Source organism: Oryzias latipes, chromosome 14 (assembly GCF_002234675.1).
Source record: "Oryzias latipes chromosome 14, ASM223467v1".
In the NCBI taxonomy this organism is placed as follows: domain Eukaryota; kingdom Metazoa; phylum Chordata; class Actinopteri; order Beloniformes; family Adrianichthyidae; genus Oryzias; species Oryzias latipes.
Window position 1 is genome coordinate 3,937,956 of NC_019872.2, and position 23,854 is coordinate 3,961,809.

The 23,854-nt window shown below is 38.6% G+C and overlaps 1 protein-coding gene across 2 annotated transcripts in view; it reads right to left on the reverse strand.

Annotated features, from left to right (window-relative positions):
- Window positions 1-23,854, reverse strand: part of jade2 (jade family PHD finger 2) — a 214,962-nt gene that overhangs the window by 140,306 nt on the left and 50,802 nt on the right. The gene's annotated exons all lie outside the window — the stretch shown is intronic.

Sequence of the window (23,854 nt, forward strand, 5' to 3'; positions counted from 1 at the left end):
TGACTGTATAGTCAAAATGTACAAATGATAGACTATAAAATCCATAAAATACTTAAAAGCCAAATAAATAAATTCATTAAATCAGTTATATAAATACTAAAGTTGAAAGATGAGTCTTTAATTTATATTTAAAAATCTTAACAGATGCAGAAACTCTCAGATCTTCAAGTCATTTATTCCACAGGTGAGAACTACGGTAGTGGGTATAGATAAGTGAGCAGAACCTGAGGATCTGAGAGTTCTGGAGGGTTTGGAAGGTCTGAGGAGATCTGATAAATACGATCGTCCCAATCCCTTCAGACAGGGGTCCCCAACCTTTTAAAAGCCACGGACCGGCCTCAGAAAAAGGTTTTCATGGACCGGTCTTTATGATGACACTACGATGAAGGAGGAGACGTGACAAGTCGAGCTTTGAGCTTTTATTTTGACACCCATGACATTGTACATCGCATAGGTGTCATCATTCTCTCCCCTTCCCACACTCATGCTGCAAAAAAAGAATTACTGTCTGTTAAATGTAGCTTTCTTTGTTTTGGAAGTGGAAGGCTTCTCTTCTGTCTTCTGGCTGGGCGTTTTCCACTTGGCAAAGAAACTTTCCAAAGACGTTTGTTTTTTACTCATTTTGCTAGTTCCTGGGTTTTATTTTACCTGTAACCCTTCACGTGACCGAGAAGAGCGCCTTGGCCTGCGTCTAGAGTGACATAGACGGATGGAACAGAGAATCGAGCATTTTTTTTTTTTTTCCAAACCTAAAACATCTTTTAGATTCCGAAATAAATAAAACGAAAGTAATATACAGTACAGACCAAAAGTTTGGACACACCTTCTCGTTCAAAGAGTTTTCTTTGTTTTCATGACTATGAAAATTGTAGATTCACACTGAAGGCATCAAAACTGTGAATTAACACGAGGAATGATCTACACAACAAAAAAGTGTGAAACAACTGAAATTATGTCATAATGTAGGATCTTCAAAGTAACCACCTTTTGCTTTGATTACTGCTTTGTACACTCTTGGTATTCTGAAGCAAAAATGTGAGCAAAAAATTGAACATTTTTTTCCTTTTACATTAGATTCTTTCATTGGATGTTCTAAAAACGTGTTCCTGAGTTATACCAGTGACAAAGATTTTTAATCAAGCAACTGTTTCGACAATATTTTTAGAAAATTCACTGAAACAATCATCTCTAGGAATTAATTGGGCTTAAAACTAAAGTGAAGTGTCAGAATGGTGCAAAACAGTCATTTTGGTGATGTTAACTGAGATCTTTCACATCTATGACTTTTTGAGAGCAAATTTTATTTGTTTTTAAAAACATCTGCAAAAGCAGCAGAGAAACCCTTTTATTAGATTAAAACAATTAACTGCTCTTAATACTATAAAAAAAGGCATTGTTCTTTGTAAAATACAAGATTTCACAAAATGCAAAACAATTTGCTAAACAAAAGATTTAAAGGCATTGTATTTATATGAAGTTTAAACATTTGTTTTGACTTAAATTGCCATCCACTGCATCCCAATCTTCTGTTTAAGTTGGTTTTGAAGAATCTCTGGGCTTAAATTTACTCAGGACAAAAACCAAACTGTCAGACTGGGTGGCTCAGCTTGATCTCCAATGCACTGCAGTCTACACATCTGGCTTTTTATAGGCATTAAATGGATTTTGGGTAATGTTTTTCTTGAACTATACCACTTTGCTGCTGATTGTATCAAAAATAAAGAAATTAAAAAAACAGATTGAAAGAAGTGACAAATGAGCTTCAAATGTCAACGTCCTCTCAAAAAACATGTTAAATAGAAAGGAAAATGTTCATCATCTAATGGAAAAGCTTCTTGATTTATGCTCTCTCCTAATAATAATATACATTTTCCACACATCTCTGTAGGTGGGTGGGGCCGATGCTGTGAAATCCAGCGTGTGAAATGAAGACAAATGAGAAGCAGAGAGTGTAGTCGAGGCGTTCCAGGAAAAGTGTCGACATGAACTTAAGTGAAGATAGACTCGCACCTCAGATGTACAGCAGAAATGTGGAAGCATATGAATTCAGATGAAGAGGGAAACAAGCAAGGTGAGCTTGAAAGTGATGCAGCGTTTGGGGAACTCAGGGGAGGCGGGCGACTTCAATCTTTCACACATCGTACAAGCGCGCTCAGAACGCCTCAGTCTGCTCCCACAGAGACCTGAAGCAATGATATTATCAGTCAGAAAGTCAAGGGCATCAGTCAAGAACACACACAGACCCTCTCAGAAAAACAACAACAAGCAAGACACATAAATCCACACTGGCGTGCCAAATCAGCTGAATGACTGCATGTTATCATGACTTTCTAAGCTTCTTCATCCTTGCTTTATTAGCTCTTATCCTTTGCCCAGCTCCCAAATCCAACCACTCCCTCTTTGAAACTATCTTTCCATCTCTGCTCCCTTCATCCTTTCTTTTTCCCCCACATTGACCTCAGAAACTCTGGTGAGGAGAATACAGAGAAAGAACAGAGGTGGAGAGCTTCAACCGGAGATACAAAGCAGGAAAAAGTTGGTAGTAAAGAAATGAAAAGGATTTTTGAAACACTGATGGAAGCCAGAAGAACAGCTTCAAATGCAAGAAGCTTAGATGGAGGGTCGGTGTCGATCAAACCAGAAGAGCCTGAATTTATGATGTATAGATTATGACAATGAGTAAGAAAGAACAGACCTGACAGATCTAACACTGGATTTCAGCCCAATCAATACATTTCTGAAATTTTCAGGGAGAAACTGGGCAGAGGACTGACTTTCAAATAAAGCTGTCTTTAAAAAAATATATGAAATTTGTTAATACTCAGAAAATCAAAAAAATTCATCCCATATATTGTAATTTATTTTTTAAATCTAATTTAGGGGTAAAATACTACATGTAATTAGTTTTTCATATAGAAATTACATTTTACTAATGACAGTTCCACCTTATTCAGTTTTCAATCAATAGTTATGCAAAAGCGCTTTTATTACTCAATAAATAGGTTTGGATTAGAAATTTAGAAAAATGCATTTAAGCCAAAACCATAAATTAAACTGATCAGTCCCTTTTAAGAATATTTAGGACAACCTAAACATCCACTCATCCGATCATCTTTTGATCCAATTTCAAATATTTCCCAGTGCTCTTTTAATTATGATTATGCCGTTTTTAGCCCTGATCAAACACCTGTTGTTTTCTAGGACATACTTTCTGCAGAGCTGCAGGAGCTCATTAGAAATTCACCTCTGATTGGTGGGTGGGACATAGGCGTTGAGTAAGCCTGCCCCCACTTCCCCTTGCAGTTGATGAGAGCTCTCTGTTTACATGCTATCCTGCTAGCTTACAGCCCCTCACAGCAACAACACTGCCAGTGCAGAAATGCAGTTTTGAGCTTCATTTTATTAATATTTGTCCTCCATCATCAGAAAAATGCCACAAATGGTAAATGACGTATTCTTATATAGCGCTTTCTGCCTTCTTTGAAGGCCCAAAGCGCTTTACATTCACACACAAGCTGATGAACACTGGCGCTAACCTATAGCCACCAAAGGCGATGTGGGGTTCAGTGTCTTGCCCAAAGACACTTCGACACATGGCAGAATCAAACCTGCAATCTTCCGATCAAGGGTCGATCGCCCTAACGCTGCATCACGGCCGCCCCATGAACATAATAAAAACAAAAACTACTGTTCTTATAGGAGTGGGCGTTTAAATCGTTTTTCCAATTATGTTTTGTGGGTTGGCTTCAGAAATTTTTGACTTTAGACATGTAGAATTTAAAAAGAAAGGTCCTGTATTTTGTGAAAGGAGGCTGCCGTGCGTCCATGCATGCAGTAGCGCTCTGCAGCAGCTGCAGCTCAATACCTGACAATATCAACATTGTGATGTTTATCAATTCAGCACCCAACCTGACTCGATATGAGAGGCAACAGTTACCAAGCAGCGCTAATGCGATGCTCTGAAGGCGGCGTGCCGTCTTTAAATGAAGTGAACTGCATTTTATGCACTCCTGGGGCTCCTTGGAGAGCCATTAATTTGAAGCTATTTGGCCATTAACCAATACTTTAAGACAAATTAGAAGCAGGACTTGATGACTGACAACCCTGCACACAGGTGCTCCATAATGAGTCTGTGATGATGCCTTCAGGGGTGCGCTATACAAGTCCAACTGGCAAAAACAGAAAGGCAACGGCAGCGTAATTGTGAAATAATGTATGTGAGAGGAATGAATACACCAGCTGCTCTGCTCACATATGCCTTAAGTTATTAATTGCTGAGTTTATTTTTTGCTGATTACTAAGCACGCAGGTTTCTTCCAGTTAAAAATTGATTTACTAAACTAACAGGGCAAAGTCACTACAATTCCCCCTACGGGCAATGTGAAAAGTGTGTGAAGACTCATTAAAAAAAGCTACACAAGCCAAGACATGACACTGAAATCCATATGTTTCAAATGTAAAAGGAGCTCAGAGGGAAATTTCACAGACGTCTATGCCATGACTCCTAATTACATTACCAAGTGGGAGCATTTACAAGTTAAAGAAGAGTGGGACCTGAAAGGAAATCTAGTGGTATACCACAAATCAGTCTATTGGTTTTGGAACTAAATTAATTTAAATTAACAAATGAGTCTATCAGATAGGATTCAAACTAGCTAAAAACTAGATTCTCCTCCCAGAATCAAAAATAAATAAAACTCCTTGCTGTTTGGGATATTTCAGAGAATGACTGCGAGAATGCTGTGCGCATGGGATGTTCACGATATACAGTACAGACCAAAAGTTTGGACATTCCCATTCCTTTGGTCTGTACTGTTCAAGTACTACAACTACAACTACACTGTCTAATTTCCTGATTTCTAACAGTTACGTAAACAACACTAACGGGCTCCTTGATCAGTGGGTGGGATTTTGGGGGAGTGAAATGATCTTCACTACGACCTATCAACACACCCTGAACATTTTGGCTCACTGAGGTCTACGATCTTCGTGCGGGTCACCTACATACCCCAGTTCGGGTTTGCCTATTTTTCTACTGCAGACAGTCTGTATCCACCCGTAAGGGCAGCTGTGACTAAGACTTAAAGGAATCAACTCCTCTCTCCCTATTCTACCACTTTTTTTCTATAAGGCAAAAATATTACAAAACCCAAAAACTGGAAAAAAAGGGAACACAAGGAGAACGCAAGGACAAAATGCGAAGGGAATTAGTTCATAAAGCATAACAAAGATGCAATGGAAGCAAAGAGACAGAAGCAGAGGTGAAGCCTGCAAAAAGGGTGAGGACAGAAGAGGAGGACCTCTGTAAATCAGCTTTAAGACTGTGTTTGTAGAGGAATAGATGTGCTTAATTAATGTCTAGGAAACACCATTACAAGCTCTCGCAGTTTTATGTTCTGTCGAGTTTCCTTTTCTGCCTTTCCAGCTCATCAGCATCCTGCTCTTCTCTACTTCAACGCCTTCTTCATCTCCCCCCCGTTTGTTTTTTTGCGACAGACACCTGGAAGTTACCCAGCCTCAGTGATGGATAGCACGCAAAGAAAGGGGAAGTTAGACAAAGATGAGTGCCGGAAAGACAGAAGGGGTACGGAGCAGAGGCGCAGTCAGCCATTCTCAGGTGTCAGGCACTTGTATACAAAACATAAATTACAAATGAGATGGCTTTCCCCTCAGACTTTTACGTCGTAACACAACTCCGGAGGAAAAACGGAAAAGCAGCAAAAGGGTCGTTTGGATTTATGTGACTTGTTCATCTTTTACAGAGTTCAGTTTGTCTCTATATTACCTGGAATGAAGCAGGAACAACTCTGCACTGATATGTGTATACATTTGCAACGTAAGATCAGTAACAAAGAATGAAAAACAATTTAAAACACTTTGGTGAGATTTTCCATTAATTAAAAAGCTAGAAGGCTTAACCCTTGTGCTATCTTAGATGACCCCCCCCCCCCTTCCATTGACGTGTTCTCCCTACCATGACAAAGGTGGATAAAGGTGGAAAGATTTCATGTAATCCATGGACACCAGTGAAGATCACAAATCATTGAAGAAAAAAGGTTCAGAGCACTGTCTAGTGGGTCTAGATGACCCAACTCCCAACGTTAAAGTGCCTAGGATAGCACAAGGGTTACAGAAGGAAAAGGGCTCATCAAGGCAGAGTCTCAAAGAAACTAGAATATTGGAAAAAACATTTAAAAAATCTTTAAATTGTAAAAGTGTAGATATTTTTAGCATTAGATTAAAATATTTTGGCATGATTCAACTGAGGCTTTTGATATTTGTATAATTTTTTAAAATTTTGTAGATAACATGTTCTTGTGGCATTTTTCTGCTGATGGATGACAGATATTAATAAAATTAAGCTCAAAGTTGTATTTCTGAGTATTTCTCTTTCAAACTGTTGTAAATAAGGAGCAAACAATAAAGTATGGTTGTAAAAAGATGTAGAAAATACGTCTTTGCGACATAGAAAATAATAATTAGAAATATTAAAAAATAATAAATAAAACTAACTAATAAATAGAAAACTAATGATAGTTTCTGCAGAAACTATGTCCAAGAAAACGACACAGGTTTTTGATTTCGGCTAAAACAGTATGATCATAAATAAAAGACCACTGGGAACGCATTTAGAATCTCCATGATCGGAGTGGGAATTTAAGAAACCTCAGCTTCCAAAAGTTACTTGTGTTTTACAAAATTAGCTGGTAAAACGGACAGGATTCATATTTTTGCTTCCACTCTATCACAATTTAAGGTGGATTCATACTCCATAAGAAAATACTCTTTTTTTGTCCCACAGCTACAAATAAATGGGAGTTTTTTGAGTTCCTTTCCAGGACTCTTCCCCATCCAACCCCAGACTTGTCCAATGACAAATTCTTAAATTCTACATGTCTAAAGTCAATCATTCATTCATCTTTTAACCGTTTTGTCCCTTTCGGGGTCACGGGGCTGCTGGAGCCTATCCCAGCCACTTGACACCCTGGACAGGTCGCCAGTCTGTCGCAGAGCCACAATCACACCCGTGCACACTCTCACACTCTCACCTAGGGACAATTTAGACTAACCAATTAACCTTTGAAGCATGTTTTTGGGAGGAAGCCGGAGTCCCCAGAGAAAACCCACGCATGCACGGGGAGAACATGCAAACAACTCCACACAGAAAGGTTCCCCGTAGATATTCTGGTTCAGATCCCAGACAGGACTTGAACCGAGGCCTTCTTGCTGTGAGGCAGGAGCGCTAACCTCTGAAGTGACTTTTCTCTGATCATAATCATTTTCCTGCATCTGCTGAACAAAGACACCAGACTACAGAGCAGTACAGAATCATCCTCGCTGCACACCTGTTGTTCTCCTCTGTCACCATTATTACTTCATGCTGTTATCATATTTTCAGTGAGCTTCTCATAATATATGAAATGACCAGGCCAAAACCTACTCCACTTGTTTTTCACTCTTGAGGGATGTCTGCAGCATGAACAGCCTTCTGTGTCATAGTTCACCACACCCTGACAAAGTTCTCCTATTTTTTTCTGGCAAAGTCGAGAAAAGTTTGAGATGGCTTCCAGGAATGGCAAAAAGACTCCTATTTGGTAGAAAAGAAGATTTTCAGAATATGCCCCCCAGTTCCCACTGATGCAGTTTGAATTGGAGTCGGGTCAGACAGGGACTGATGTCTGAGTTGGTGCTTATGGCAGAATATTGATTCACAAATCAATATTCTTTTTGCTTTTTGGTGATCTTCTTGATTGATTTAATTGTAGTGTGTATGTAAGAACAAATATAAATTGTTTTTTTCACGAAAATTTAAATGGAGTTATGGTTGCAAAAATGAATTCCACTGAATCTGAACGGTTACCCTCTTATATGTCACAAATTCAACACTAAAGATATTAAACAAAGTCGATATTAAAGACTCACTCCAGATCTGTTGAGATATTTTCAAAGCTTCTCCATTATGATTATGCAATTTTCAGCCAAAATCCTAAAAAAAATCTTGTGTCCTTTTCTAGGACAGTAGTGCATCAAGAAATTCACTTCTGGATCGTGGGTGGGACCATTGGTGAGGTACAGCCCCGCCCTCATCTTCCTCTCCGTGTTACGGAGTGAAGCAGGGAATTCTCAGCGTGACGTTTTCTACATACCAAACAAATTTTTTTGGCATTTTTGTTTTCTGCTCTTGATTCACGGCAATTTGAATAAAGAAAAACGCAGAAATTCAACTTTAAGCTTAATTTTACTACCACATGTCTTTCAACACACAAAAAAACCCAAAGGACTTTTATTTAAAAAAAAAACACAATCTTCATTGCAGTGGGACTTTAAAGGATTCATTTTTAGATTTTAAAAGTGTGAAAGAGGCTGAAACATGCACATCACCAGGTTCAGTCTCCATCTCCTCCCAGAAACCTCTGCCAGGCCAGCTCTGACTCAGCCTGTTTGTATGCAGCATGTGGCAGGCTGCCTGTCTGCCTTATTTTGTGGACTGACTTGTATCTCTGACCATCTGCAGAGCAGTGATACATTAGCACTTTCTGCTTCTTCCTGAACCGAACAGAGCAGAAACCACAAAGGATGACTGTTGAAAGCTGACATTTCAAACCAGGAAACACACATCCAGTCAAGCACACACTGATACACACACACACACACAGCAGAGCAGAAACTCTGATGAACACAGGTATCAACACACTCCACTAAACACACCCACACAGGCTATACGCACATACATATACACACACATTTATAGCCATGGTCGTAGACAAATGCACAACAAAAACACACAGTACACACTTGTGCAGGTGCAAATAACACCTCCAACCACAAGACAAAACTTGTAATTGGGTTGTTGAAGAGCCCATTTCCTTGAAAAACAACAAGTTTGGATGGTTTTCAGGTCAGAAGAAATAGCAAACACCTGCTTGACTTGCTGATAGTGATGAAGATCATCGTGATCTCTGCATTCGATACTTAAAAACAAAATTATCTCCATGCAAATATGAGACTGACAACCTTTGCAGTGGTGTCAGCTGAGTGTCATTTAGTTCATATGGGACCAAGAAAGGAAGATAAGCTGGAAGTAAAACATATTTACTCAAGCCACCTTTTCTAAAGTTGTAGGTTAAGGCTGCACAGCTGCTAAAATAAATTCAGAGAAATGTATACAAAAAACTGAAAATGATGTTTGTTTCTTTGTTGCAAAAATGCTGTTCAACCATTGGAAGCAAAGGGGACTTATATCTTCCATTGGGTTTGGATTTCCATTAGTTAATTATGTAAGGCTCATATAAACGTCCTGAAGGCAAACTGAAAACAAAAGATGGCAGAAGTGGAGCATTTAATAGAAAATAAAACCAGTGCTAGAGCGGCAGAACTAAAAGAAATATGATAAGTGATGCGAAGGAGCATCAGAAGCGCAAACGGAAAAGAGAAATTAAACGAAGAGAGAGCAAAAGACGAGTTGTTTTCTCCTCTGGGCATCATGGCTACCTGCTCTCCACCGTGCGTCATGGCAGATGTCAGCTCACAGAGAGAGAAGGATAATTTTAGAAGCCACATCACAGCACAGGCTGTAATGATTGGCTCCTTGGAAAGTCCACAGGACTCAGGAGGAAGCGGGTGCATGTATGTGTGTGAAGACGGAGTGGATGATTAGGACTGAGAGAAAGACAGAGAGGGAGACGCTGTGTTAATGAAGGAGGAGGGTGTGTGTGTGTGTGTGCATGTGTGTGTGCGCGCGTGAGTGTGTGAGAGAGAGATCAGTGCATTAGTACAATGACTCAGGCCTTTCTGGAAGCACAAACAGAAACCGAAGCTCATGAACATCATTTTACAAAACTAAATGAGAAACTAACTCAACTCTGACTAATTATTTTCAATTGAAACATACATTTATATGCATAATTTGTTTTATGTAACAAATAAGAAAACCAACCAGATAGAAACAAAATTACGATTACGATTAAAAATATAAAACTGGTAACTATATCTAGTATTTTTTAGGCTATAAGGGTGAAATATTTCAGTTAAAAAGTCCAGCTTTGCCTTAAACCATCTGTGGCCCAGTGGGCACATGAAGGTGAGATACCAGGTAGTCCGGTTCTCTACCTCAACCGTCAAAAAAGTAAGGTGGGTTAAAAAAAATGGAAGAATTGGGACAGTTATTTTTCTGTTTTTAATTTTCAAATGTATCTTTAAGCAATAAATCAGGAATAATGTGAGTGAAAAATCTATTAGTTTAAATGAAACCAAAAAAAAACAACACAAAGATTATTATTTGATTATTTCAAATGTGGTGTGTATCTTTGTTTTGGATTTTAAACATAAAAACATACTAATTTGGTTTAGAAAATAATAGTCTTTCAAAAATCCTTACCTTACCATTGCTTTTTTTATCTAAGAAAATGTTCCCTTTAAAGGCTTTATTTCATGCTAAATCAACTTTTTTCCGATTCTAAGTGGATTACAATGTTAATTACTCACAAAACAACCCAAAGCGGTAATTTGATCTATTTAAGCATTTCTGAGTTTTCCTATAAAATCCTGCGCTCTGAGCACCAGCCCCTCCCAATCCATGACAATGAGTGGGCCCTGACATTGTGATGTCACAAAGGGAGGAACAGCCCCTTCTTGGAAGAGTCTGCACTGCCAGCCCCACCCCAAGGCTAACACACCCACTTTCTCTGTGGAGCTCGATGTGATAGTCTAAAACACTTTGCTGTAAACTGCTATATAAATACATTTTCATTCATTCATTCTTTTTTTATGCACAATATGCACATCTACCTTTGTAAAAGTCCGGATGTTGTTTGTTTTCGTGGGTGAAACGCAGACACGCTAGGTTGACGTCATGAAATGGGCGGCACCCAAACAGAGCCAAAGGCGGTGCCTCAGAGGTCTAGTGGTCTTACTTCCTGGTAGCAAAATGAGCTACCAAAATAACTGATATTTCATAAAAATATTGTTGTTTAGTCTGCCAAAGGTAATATATTATCATATATATGGATATGGGCTTAAGACTAGCATGATATAGGCTCTTTAAGCACAACTGTAGGGCCAGGAGGTAAAATTTGGATTTATACTACTTTCATAATTGGCAAATAATGTGTCAATTTACATTAAAAATATTAACCTACTGATAAACATAGCTTTAGATTTTAGATTATATTCAACGCTATTAATGTGATGTAAATCAATCCAATAAAAATATAACCTAAAACTCTTCTTTCCTGAAAACTATTTTTTATATTCTTCCAACAATATGCTTTTAAAATAAACTTAGACTTTTCATTGCATGGGTGCATACTGTGCAAAAAATGTTTACCCCAAATATATTTTTACAAAATTGAGGTCACAGATAATTGAGATCAGACTGTGTTTGTAGCAGAGATGGAAACTTGGACTTGAGGTCTGGGACATGTAAACTCTGCTCCTTTGTTTATTCTTATTTTTAGCTCCAGGAAATCACTGTCAGGTCTAAAAATAAATGCATAACCTGGCTGTTATTGTGCCCCAACCAATATGAGAAGTGGATGATGACATCACTTAGAGAAAATGACTTTCTACCGGCTCCAACGAAATTAAGGCTGTGTCCGAATTCCCTCACTACTACAAAACTACATAGTGCGGGACAATCTTGTGCCCTGGATTTTAAAAGCAACTTGGACACCATGCTTGCTATGTTATTAAACGGTAAATATGATGTCACAGATTACTTGAAGTGGAAATCGTACAAATATGAACATTTTACGAAGACTATTTATGAATCCACTGTGTTCTGAAGATGAAAACTTGGATGATTTATTTAGAAAAATTAACCAAAATACTTTTTTTTCTCATGAAAAATTGTTCAATCGCCAATCTAGCATCAATGCACAGTGTTTTTTTTTTTGCAGACTTTTGAAAAATACCTAGGGCTCTGGATTTTGGAATTGTAGATTCGGACAGCTCTACAAAATGGTAGAGCTGTCCGATAGACAATATTTAGTACACTAAGTTGTGAGTAGTGAAGTTTCATTCAGGCGCCATTTATTTGCGATAAAGATGCCGCCATGTTGGAGCCAGGCGTCGTCGGTAAGCAGCGATTGGTCTGAGTCTGAGTCAACGCTTTTCATGGCAAACACCTTCACCAATAAGGAGAGAGCTTGTTGGAAATCTACACCCGCATCCCTTAAAGTGGCCTACACAAAATCTGCAAATCACACGCTTCGAACGTTCGATCACACCCTTTTATTGAGGCATCTGATTAGTCCGTTTATGACTTAAATAACTTAAACTATAGAAATAGATATGAAAAAATAGAAATAGATATGAAAAAATTGAATTTGTTTTTTAGACAAATGTAATGAGCTGTTTATTTCTCAATGAAAGTCTATGGTCTATTTAGCTTCTTGGAGTCAGCAGTTACTTCCTATTTGGAAAACGAGGGGGGAGGGGGGGTCATTCATTTTAAGTTAACATATAGCCAATGGTCCCAAACAATGTTCAAAAGTAGTTTAATGATAATTTGTGACACTATAATACTCATTTTAACCATCTTTAGAATTGACTTGGACTTGCAGGCATATCAGACTTTGTGGCACCTTTCTCCATCACAAAAGGCTCCTTTTTTTATAGAAAGCATACGCAACGCTTTGATAACCCACCTGTGATTTCAACATCTGAGCCCTGAGGTGCCACCTCCTGAAATGTTTCCCCCTTTTTTTCTTCCATTAATGGCATCAGACGCAGCTTGTTCTTTGTGCGATCGCAGCAGATCAGGCACCATGCCGGGTGCAGAGCGAGCACAGGCCTGGAGGAAGCTTTCAGAGCACTCTCTCAGGACCAATGAGAGACAGGAAAAGATGTGTAAAAGCAACAATAAAGAAAGTCTAAGACTGACGTGAATCACTCACATCCACAGCATTTAAGGCCTTGACACTTTACAAATAAAGACTTGACATGAATGTCAAAAGAATCTCCTTCTGTAGCCCCCCCCATTAAGATCAGAAATGTCATATCCGCAGCTGTAAGCCTTAGTTTTGTAGTCCCAAGCCCTGAAAAGACATTCATCAGACAATTTATGTCCCTCATTAGCATGAGACAAGACAGTGAACAAGTCCTTTTGAGATCCGTCTGAACAGCAGCTTCTCATCACAAGACCCAGGTCTGAATGATTGGTGGAGCGAAAGCTCTCCCTTCCACGCCAAGGGCAAGCTGATTGCTGGGGCTTCACTCAAAGGTCACGCAATTAGGCTTTGTTCCCACTTCAATAAGGCTTTGACGGACTGACTGACTTGACTGCGCTCCTCACTCTGAGCAGATGTGATTTTTGGCCTCTAGTGTGACATGTATTCAGACCTTAGCTCTTGTTCTCGATACTAAAAGCTTAAAAAAAAAGATCCCACAAAAACCTGAGGAGAATATTGAAGAATCTTATCAAGAAATTTGGAGCATCAAGCTGCAATGACAAAAAAACTGTCCTTAAACTGTCCTTAAACCCTTACATTGAATATCTTTGCACAACATCATTGCTTCTCTTCTGTTCTTAGTGAGAGGTTTTTAGTGGAAAATTTAGAATTATGTTTATTTTATATTTACATTATTTTATGTGTTCATACTTCATACAGCTCCCCACTCCAAGATCAAGTCAGATTGTGGGGTTGTGGGCTTTGGTTGTGTTTGACATTTTTCTGTGTGTGAGCATTTTGGTTTTTTGCTTTTGGTTTTAAGTTGAAAAATGTTTTTCTCTATGTATAGCACTTTGTGTTACATATGTATGAAAAGTGCTTTATTAATAAAGTTCGAATTGATTCTGCAAAAACGCTTTTTTTGTCTGTAATTATTATGTTGTATAACTTGGGATTGCCTGTGGTGTCTCTGAAGGGAGTAGTAAATTGGAGCCGAATGTGGGCCCTTCATGTTTGAGTAGTGATCAACAAGTATTACGCTTTGACCAGAGAGGTTGTTTTTTTTTTACCTGACATACATTTTCTTCTCCTCATTAATACCTTGAAAATATGTTTTTCTACATTCAAACTGTTCACTGTGTATGTAAAACCAAAATGAGTCCAAATGACCACTTTATACATCCCTCTTATATCACGATCTAATCCTCTTCAGAGTCCACTTTGAGCTCTGCAACAACAAAATTGAGGATTGTAGGTCCACCACGTCTACCACGAGATGGTTCTCGCGAGGTCTTGTTGTTGTTTTGAAGCAGAGCTGCTAAAAGAGGCTCGATGTGGTATGCTGCCAACTAGTGGTTTGGGGTTTAAGTACAACACAGACTAAATGTTTGTCAATAAACCCATAATTAAAAGTTGTTTCTGCAGCATTTAAAATTGATACCAATACTGCTAAATAAAATATTAAACCCGTCCACGACATCAGGGGCAGAAGTAGATGAGCCAAAGGTATGGCACAGCCAATGTCGGAGCTGTAAGTATTTCCAAAACTGATTCTGAGGTTGTTGTTATTGAGTGTTTAGGTCATTAAAATATTCACGAATTCCCTCTTCATACAGGTCTCCCAAAGACAGAATGGCCCAACTCACCGAAGGGCTCCAAAAGAAAGGGGATTTGTCAATGCAGAGACATGGATTAAACCAAATCAACGACTTTGGATGAAGATGTGAGTGAAAACCTAATATAGGAGCAGTTCTTTTCCAAATGAAAGGAAATGATAGGACGAGTTTGAATTCGTGAGGAAAGAGTAGTAGTAATAAAATGCAGTGGTGAGAGTGGACTGCACAGTTGACTCTCACCATCAAACCAAGGGGGGTCCCTTTTGGGCAGTATTGCCCAGTGGTTAATAAGTCTAAGACAAAAAGCATTACGATAGAGAGTTAAGTTGGGGGTTACCAAACCTCCCAAATCCACTCGTCTTTGTAAGTCTGGGGCGTTTGCCGTTCCAAAATAAATTATTGCATGGTTTGTCAAATTGGTAAAAGTGACCTAAAGGTATTTTTAATGGGAGGGTCTGCAACAAATAAATGAAACTGGAAGCCCAAATCATCTTGATTACATTAACCTTTTCCCAAAGAGATACAAATAAAGGAGACCAATGGTCTGTATCCATTTTAAATCTAACTAACAAAGAATTAGGGCTGCACGATATGAGGAAAACTCCCGATATGTGATATCGGTAATTAATATTGCGATAACGATATAAATTGCGGTATATAAACAAATAGCAAAAAAAACAAAAACATCATTTCCATTTCACTGCAACAGTTTAAAAATTATACTCCAACTGACCCTTGTCGACGTAGGAGGCAAACATCAAACATAAAAGGGCTCATCTGATTTATCGACAACGTAAACGGGTCCTTCTGATTGGTTAAATGCATAAAGGGATTTATTTCATTTGTTCAATATTTCAAGCTGCCATGAGTATGTTTTAGCACATTTAAGGTAATCATTTATTGCGATTTTTGCCGCCTTTTGCGGTATGCATATTGCACAGCTTGATGTCGCGATAACGATACCTTTGCAGTATATTGTGCAGGCCTACAAAGAATCAAGTGACTCAAATAAAGTTCGACAATGTGTGGTTAAACTCAATATAAAGATATTTAATTCCCTGACTGCGGCCAGCAGAAATCACCCGGTAAAAACAACGCCCTGGGGCAGGAAGAAGTGAAGGTGAGAACCTCAAATTTAGTACAGTAAACTGTATTTTTTATTTTTATTTGTTTTTATTTATTTTTGGCTATGCATGTTGTATCGGTCTTCTTTTATGGACCGCATCTTAGTCTGAAATAAAGTGAATTATTATTTATTGCCCGATAGATGAGAAAGTTGATTAATGAGAACAGAGCGCTGTGGTTGTGTAATCAACACCAGAGGATCATCAGCATATAGCATCAATTTGTGGGCGATACTATTTGCACACAAACCAGGGAAGTCTTTAAGGATTTAGACAGCGAGAGGTTCCATTACTAGAGCAAAAAGTTAAGAGCTCAGGGGACATTCCTGCTCCTAGAGAGCCTAAAGGGTTTTGACAAGATACGGTTGGTGGTAGCAGAGGCTCTTGGATAATTGTAGGTAAGCTTGAGCCAGGAAATTAAATTGGCACCAAAGCCAAAGGCCTCCAGGGTAGAGAACCAAAAGTGCCACTCTACCCTATCAAACGCTTTTCAATATCCAGAAAAAGAGAAACCCTTTTTTCCTGCAGCCGTATCGTGCAGAAAATGGAAAAAAGACATGTATGCAGATTAAAAAAAGTTGTGCCAACAAATGTGTTACAATATGGAGAAAAGAAAGTCTCACTGGAGCCAGATTAACTAAATAAATCAATATGGACATTTCAGCCGCAAAAGCTTAAATGTAAACATTTAACATAAAGAAACAAACCTATATATTGATTTTAGGTTAAAAAAGGGGGATTTTTTTTTTTTTTAGCATGCCACCTTTCTTTGGTCAAAAGTGTGTAATCACCTTCACATGCGCTCAGCAGAGGCTGTGCTTCTGTGTCAGCGCTCTACAGGTCCCAGGTGTGAATGCGCATAAATCATAAAGAGCGAGATCTTCCTGAGGAAAGCAACTAACAGCGCTCAGAAAAAATGTTCTCTCAGTAAACAAGCATTAGGAAAGTGTGTCACTGTGACAGACGTTAAAAGAAAAAGCCATAAGCCAAACCGCCCATCCCCACCGCTCTGCCCCCATAAAGAGTCCGATGTAAATATTGTCCTTTGTATGGCGGCTCAGGGAGACGACCTGATAAAAAAAATAAGTGCACAAAAGCTGGGGGGAGACATGACCTAGTTTTGGAGATGTGCGACTGGAAACCACCAAAACAACTACATGATTAATGCTGTTTCACGTCTTGGCTGTCATGTTTTCTAGAAGCAGAATGTGGTATTAAAAGTAGAAGCAGGCGGGTTTTAAAACGAACATAATAAAAAAATTAAATCAAAAAAACAAAGATACAAAATTCTTAAATACTGTTTGGCAGATCTATGACTTGTTTTGTTCCACACAGAGTCCCAGAAGCCTTTCACGCAGTCCATCTCCAGACATGTCTGGCTCTCCCTCAGGCCTCTATCTTTTGAAGAACTTGAAAAGTGCCATTTTCAAACGCTCCCATAAAGCCCCGAACTACAGTGTACCCCTTAAATTTGACACTTTAATCTTAACTCTAAGGTCACATTTCTGTGTTTTTTCAACATTGCTCCAACATTATTGGGGGGGTAAATGATGTAAATTGGGTGTATTTGAAGAAGGCTATCCTTATTTTTCAGTCAATAAACATTGTTCTATAAGGTTAAGAAGGTGGACCTTTAAACATGGCCTGAAGGACTTTGGGTTAGTTTTTCTTCGTTTTAATATTTATTTCTGTATTAATTTTTAAGCTGCATCTTTGTGGCCAAACACTGTATTTTTTTGATATTTCTTTTATCCCTTGATACTCAATTTTTGCCTAAAATTCACAGGTATCTTGTTTGCTGATCAGCCTAATCTTCAAGAGAATTGTCCTCACATTTCTCACACTATTTTGATTCAATTTCTCCACTGTTTGAGGGGATTTGAAGCAAGTCATACAATATTCTGTGACCTCTGAATGAATACGACTGAATTTTTAAAATAATTTCTAATACTTTGTTTTCAAAATCTACTTTAAAAGAATTTCTGACTCAAACTTAGCGGCTTCATTTGAAAAATATCTCTGTCAGAAGCTTTGGCAATACACATCCATCTGTGCAAAAGTCTGGGTGTTGTTTGTTAGGTTGTTTGTTTTCGTGGGTAAAACGCAGACACGCTGCCGAGGCTGACTCTAGGTTGACGTCATGAAATGAGCGGCGTCCACAAGGAACGAAAGGCGGAGCCTCAGAGATTGAGTTGTCTTACTTCCAGGTAGGAAAATGAGCTGCGAAAATAACTTGTTACATTAAAAATTCATTCTTCAGTGCACCAAAGGTAATATTTTATCCTATGTATGGATATAGTTTACTCTGAAAGGTTTGAGAATCGAATGATATATACCCTTTTTAAATGTAAAAAAGTCCAACTTTACAACCAAAATATAGTCATGTCGAGCTTGGTGTCAAAAATCTTTAGGGACCATAGAACATCAAAAATACAAGGGCCACTAAAAATGAAAAACGAAGGCAAAAAATTACAATAAATTAAAAATTATGATACAAAATTCTTGTCAGGTTACGATTACGACTTTCATCTCACTTGAAAAGTCCAACCGTAGATTTTGTAAGTTTTAAATGTTAGTGCTCTAAAAATGTTTAAAATATGAACATACACTACAATGTAAAGAGAGATAATAAAGTATCAGATTTACAAAAAATGTTTGTTTTTAATGGAACAATATTTATGTTACAAACAAGACGCTTATGATCAACTTTTAAGAGAAAGTTCTTTGCTGGTTAAACACAATTATATCAATTTAAAGCTATGACATCTAATATTTGAATACCTAGAACCATGTTTAGTTGTTTAAACTGGTGTGTTAAACAGAAACTTGGCATCTGTCATCTCCACCTTATTTTCTATACCTGTGTGCTTCACATGCTTCACTTCCTCTCATTCATTTAAAACCAACACTTGAATGGATTTGTGATACATGTTTTCATGTAAACATAATACAAAAAAGGGTATCTAATAATACAAATATGCAAAACTGAAATGTATTCAAGCTATAGTTGGAATTTGTTTAACATATATTTTAAATGATGAGTCCGAAGGCCACTAAGTCAGTCGAGTTAACTGTGGAGGTTGGGAGGTCTTCACCACCCAGACAACACCTCAGTTCCTTCAACTCCTACTTTCAAACCTTCAATTACACACAATAAATGTATTATTGATTATTTCTGACATCTTTTCAGTTTTTGTGCAGTAAAAGTAACAGCATGTCCTCCCTATTGTTTTGAGGAGCAAGCGTGTGGGAGAGAACAAACTACGGGCAGTTTAATACAACAGCTGGAGGCTTTATTGGCTTGCTGTGTGAGAATGTGAGAGCGAGTTTGTCAGTAATTGTGTGTTAGCACCCGTCTCACAGCTGCACCCACATGCAAAGCTCTCCGTCATCAGTCCGGGCTGCTCATCCATTCTCTGGGGTTTGGCACACAAAGTGAATTAGTGTGATTGTGTGAATGACAAGAAGAAAGCATCAACTCAGAGCTGTTTACATCTGGTTGCCATGGTGTTTCACAGCTGTTTCTACCAAACCCTAATGGGTTTCAGCAGCTGCTACTTTGGGAAGACATGCAAATACACACTCACATATTTGCATACAAATCATGCTTGTACAGAATGTTTAGCTAATCGTTTTATGTACAGTTAGAAAACAGGAGCACACTTTGTTAAATGCGTCTTTGTAAAAGAAACAGCCTTGTTTTCCACCATGTTCTAAGACTTGAGGGTAATAAATGAACCATTACAGGAAGCAATAAAGATCTAAAGGTGGGTTTTATTGATTATGTGCCATAAAGTGTCTGAGATTCTGACAGGCTGTGGCTTCTCCTGGAGGCCTCCTCCTCTCCAAGGTCTCCTGTGAGAGTCACAGCTGCATCCAATCCTCATTCGGTCCCTATTTAAGGTGTGGCATTTCTGTGCTCTGTGCCTGAGCGTCTTTGTACCTGACCTGGTTTTCGTTTTTGGTTTGTCCTCTCGAGACATTAAACCTTGGCTGTATTGTGGATCTGCGTTGTGTCCTCTCTGCTCCTGGGTTTCTCCCCTGGCCATTATGCCCCGTTAACCAATCCCATACCGCCATATCTTCACCACCGTGCTTCATAGTTGTAATAAAATTAACACTTGGTTTATTCTTATTTCATTTTTCTTAATAATTCTGGCTAATATTTTTATTTGCCAACATTGAACATGTTACAAGTAGTGCCTGTAGAAAAAAAAATCCAAGTAGTTTTCTGAATATCAGAAGCAAATATTATTAAATATCAATACACTAAAAAATAAATATATGGTATTAGGTCTATTGTCTTACACCAAAGTTTCTGGAGGCCCCCCCTATCTGGGTAGCTGGTAAGATACTAATTACAAGCCAAACAATTATCAATAACTATTAGTATTTTTTGGAGACAGACAGTATTCCCAGTAAATCTCTGGAGGAATGTATTTAAAGCAAGTACTTTTTCATTTACTTCAGCACTAAAAAAGTAGAATACACATTTAAATACAATATTTTTCACACAATAAGTTGTACCAGGTTAAAAGGCGAAATATCACTAAACAGAGAATAAACTCTTTTTAGATACGTGAGACACACTGGATTATAAGGATATAAAACATGTGTTATGATCACACTTCCCAGAAAGCCTGGAGAAGTCAAGAGGCAGATGACTGGTCAGAAGGTTTAATGAGAAGTTTTTTTGGTGTGTGTGAATTGTCTTTTTCTCAGCAATAAGCAGTCTTTGTAAATAGGGTAACATGAGAGATAATAAAAATTGTATTCACAATAACTCAACATTATTCAGTTATAGCACATAAAACAGTACTCTGGCATTCTCAGATTGTGATGTTGAATAACAGCACGTATTACTCCACCAGGCTCCTGACTTTGGTACCTATATTGCTCCAACAATCCATCAAGTATTGCTTCTTTAAATAGCACATAAAACCAAAGTTCTATTTAAACATTTTGAAAGATTTCTGAGCACCGTGTACCACAAAAAATCGGTTTAAGATTTCAATCAGAACAAAACAACTAAAATTTATCCATAAACTGAACTAGATTGTAAGATGATTTTTGAAACAAATTCAGGATTTCAAATGTCCATTATGGACTGAAAAATACAGTAAATACAATTTAAGTAAACATAAAATAAACAAATAAAATTCTAGGTTGGTTTAAAAAAAAGGCATTTTTGACTTTTGGTGGAGTACATTGAGACACAGAAGAATATGTAAGAAGCATTTTCTGCTGTGTTAAAAAAAAGTTCTATCATGTAAGGAGTTGGAACTTTTTTTCCTCTTTTATATCAGGGCGAACATTGCTTTATTTTAGTCTGCAGCTCATCTGTTGCTACATTCCTATTCCGTTTATGCTACAATGGCCATTTTAGTTCAGTTGTTCTGCTCCAAGGACGGATTGTATTTAGATTGAGGAATCTCAGAGCAAACCGAAGCTCAGTCCGATTGGAATCACACCAAGACCACCTCGAAAGATGGGTCAGAGAGCGGTTCCTTGTCCTGGTTCGCTTGGGTGTTTTCAGACTGAAAATTTGTTCCGGATTATCAAGGGTTCACTTAAAGAGAACCAAATGTGTCTGAATACACCCATAGATGAAAAAAATACCGACAATAAATGGATCTTATCGAGTCACCTGACCAAACATTGAAGTAAGTACGATTTATTTCTTATATTTAGAACTTGGTTAACATGTATATGACAAATGCATTGTCTTTTGTTTGACATATACGACGGAGTTTTAAGGAAAAAAGGAAAATTACGAGATTTTATCTCATAAATTTAGTAGATAAAAAGTTGTAAATTTATGAGAAAAAACTCGTAAATTTACGAGATTAAAGTGGAAGTAAGCATGCAGAGCAGCAGGTGAACGCCGCGCAACAGCAGAGCAGACCGACTAAACTTAGTTTAACAAGTGATCTGAATGTTTATCGATAACGTTCCAAATGTCTGGAACCTCATTTGTTTGATTTATGATTTATTAAAGTTTTATTTATTGATGGTTGGTTTGCAGGATCTCTGCAGCCCGATGAAGCCGTCGGTGTCCCTGCAGCTTTCTACTTCAATCCTTTCTTCCTCCACCAAAGAAAAGATCTCTACGTCTGTGTGACGCTTCCGTTCGAGGAGCAGCACTTTTTGGGCATTTTTAACGCTATAATGTTAATATAACAGACTATTTTCATTCCTATTTATTGTTCTATGCTGAAACGGGACGCTTCATCTGCAGGAGTGGGCGTATGTAACAATGTTTACTTCCGCATTGGTATGCGGATGACAGCTTGATGGCGTAAGGTGACAGATGAACTTCAGGTTATGTGAATGAAAAGGAAAAGAAAAGCTGCAGTGGTTCTCTACACCCAAACATTTCTCTGAGCTCCGTATTTTACATATGAAACTCCGCTTTACTGACACTGAACCCCGGAAAGCTGACTACACTGACAATAATCTGACTTTGAGCCATCAAAAGGTTCAGAATCTCTTTGTTTTAAACCTATAATCCGGAAATAAAGCTTCACAAAAGGCTCCGCATATTTCATCTTAAAGTTAGGCTCCGATAAACGGACAACTTCGGTGTTTTCTCCTTGTTGATCTATGACTTTTTTCTTGTAAATTTACGAGATTCTAAGTCGTAAATTTACGAGATAAAATCTCGTAATTCTACTTTTTTTGTTGTTGTTTTTGGTGGCCCTAAAACTCTGTCGTAGATATAAGGATAAAGTAACAACATAAAACAGATTTTTAATACAAATCAAGCTTAAGGTAAAACACGATTTCCCTTTTTTACTTCCAGAGAAAAAAGATGGATTTTCATGCCACATGGCAGCATTTTGTTTCATTACTCCCTAATGAGTGCTTCTCGTTTGGAACAGATGGCCAATAAACATGGTTGCATTGATCATATTTAAACAAAATGTGTTGCAATGTGTATTAATGTCCATGTCATTGCAAATAAATGTTGGTTTTTTTAAACAAAAGTACAAAAGCTGGACATTAAATAACACATTGATTTCACAGAGCTAAGTCTATGGAAAATAAAAATTTGCTTTTAGTTAGGCTAAACGCCCCTCTCACCCTCCCTGGGTGGTTTCTCACACAAGCTGAGGCCCTTGCTTGAGGGTCCTTCGCAGTATCATAGCTGTTCCTGGCACCGCGCTTTTCTGGACTGAGAGGTCTGAAGTCTTTCCAGGGATCTGCTGTAGCCATACCTTCAGCTTGGGGGTTACTGCCCCGAGTGCTCCAATTACCACAGGCACCACTGTCACTTTTACTTTAAATTACTTTTCTAGTTCTTCTCCAAGTCCCTGGTATTTCTCCAGTTTCTCATGTTCCTTATTCCTGATGTTCCCATCACTTGGCACTGCCACATCCACCACAACGGCTTTCCTCTGTTCTTTGTCCACCACTACAATGTCTGGTTGGTCTGCCATTACCATCCTATCAGTCTGGATCTGGAAGTCCCACAGGATCTTTGCCCTCTCATTCTCTACCACCTTCGGAGGTGTTTCCAATTCATATCCTGCAAGCATGTTCCTGTATATTATTCCAGCTACTTGATTGTGGCGTTTCATGTATGCTTTCCCTGCCAGCATCTTACACCCTGCAGGTATGTGCTGGATTGTTTCAGGTGCCTCTTTGTATATACCTTGAGTCTTGTCTGATGTGGTAGATCTGAGCCTCTATGGCTCTGGTGCTCAGGGCGTGTTCCTGAGCTGCCAGGATGAGCGCTTCAGTGCTGTCCTGTAAGCCAGCCCTTTCTAGCCATTGGTTAGAACTTTTTGATATCAGCCACTCCAATTATGGTCCAGTGGTACATTCCATGCAAGGGCTTGTCCTTCTTTTGTGGATCTGTCCTCCAGCACAGCATCCTCTGCTCTCCATTGCCTGAGACATTCACTGAGCACACTGTCAGTTGGGGCCTTGAGCTTTATGTACTCATGCATCTTGGATGTTTCATCCTGGATAGTGGCTTCCACGCTCTCTAGTCCTCAGCCTCCTTCGTTGCGGCTTGCATACAGTCTCAGGGTGCTGGATTTGGGATGGAACCCTCCATGTATGGTGAAGAGCTTTTGTGTCTGTAAAGGAAAGCCTCCTGCTGCTCAGCTGCACTCCTCCTGGAGGTCCCTCCTCCCCTCCCTGCTCTCAGGTGTTCACAGCTGGTTCTCATGTGCTCCTGATTTGTGCCCTTCTAAGTTGCTCTGAACCCTCTGTCATT